The sequence below is a fragment of the Laccaria bicolor genome, genomic scaffold, assembly GCF_000143565.1.
Source record: "Laccaria bicolor S238N-H82 LACBIscaffold_258 genomic scaffold, whole genome shotgun sequence".
NCBI lineage: Eukaryota > Fungi > Basidiomycota > Agaricomycetes > Agaricales > Hydnangiaceae > Laccaria > Laccaria bicolor.
In genome coordinates, this window is record NW_001890114.1 from 7,864 (window position 1) to 8,903 (window position 1,040).

Below are 1,040 nucleotides of genomic sequence, written 5' to 3' on the forward strand. Positions count from 1 at the left end.
TTTCTCTGGGCTTTTCTCTTGATGTTTTTTGACTGCATCCAAGTTGCTGGCCTTATATTTCTCTGGGCTTTTCTCTTGGTGTTTTTTAACTGCCTCCAAGTGGCTGGCCTTATATTTCTCTGGACTTTTTTCTTGGTATTTTTTTGACTTATTTAAATTAATAGCTTTCTTTTTTTCTGTCTTGTCTTTCTCATCTATAAATTCAAATATTTCTACATATTCTTTACATGATTTATACTTGTGACTTTCAATAATGCTCTGAATTTCTAAGCTTTTTGACTTGGAATGAAGTTTGATGTTATGGCATTGAGCAATAAATTTTAAGTTAGGAATGCTCAAGTGGGAAATGAGCTCTGTAAGGGGCATCTTACAAAGTAAAGTTGGACTTTTGATACTCTTCAATGTATGGACTTCAGATTCAGGTACATAGTCTGAATATTTATACATCCCTCCTGTATTCACCTCATTTATAGCAAATGAAGAAAGCTTCTCAGCTGAGAATATACCTGCAGGGCCACCCCCCAGTATTTCACTTTTAGTTACCAAGTCATTATGTGGATTGAAACTTTGTGTTGGTTTAAACCCTGGAAGCTCCAGCTCCAAAAAGAATACTACAGATAAAGCAAATATCATGATACACAAATTTTTTGTGATTTTTGTTGAGAACTTGAAATACTGCAAAGCTGAGACATGGTGGATTATTATCAAATACACAATGTAATTTGCAAAGTTTAAAATAGTAGAGCATCCACCAATTCTTTTCATAAGAGTAGCAAAGTCATGAGATCTCAATATATTTCTTTTCAATTTCAAATCAAGTTCCTGGCATTTTACTGCAACCAGATCTCTTTGAGAAATGATGGTAAACAATCTGAGAAGAGTCAAAAAAGCTCTAACATATAATTCCAAGAGTGGAGAAGATCTTAGATGCAACCACAACTTATGAAGTTTTAAATCTAAATATTCAGAAAATGTGTAGTCACTTTTACATAGCTCAGGGCTAAGTTCAACACAAGTAGAAAGCCATCATTTTTCAAAAT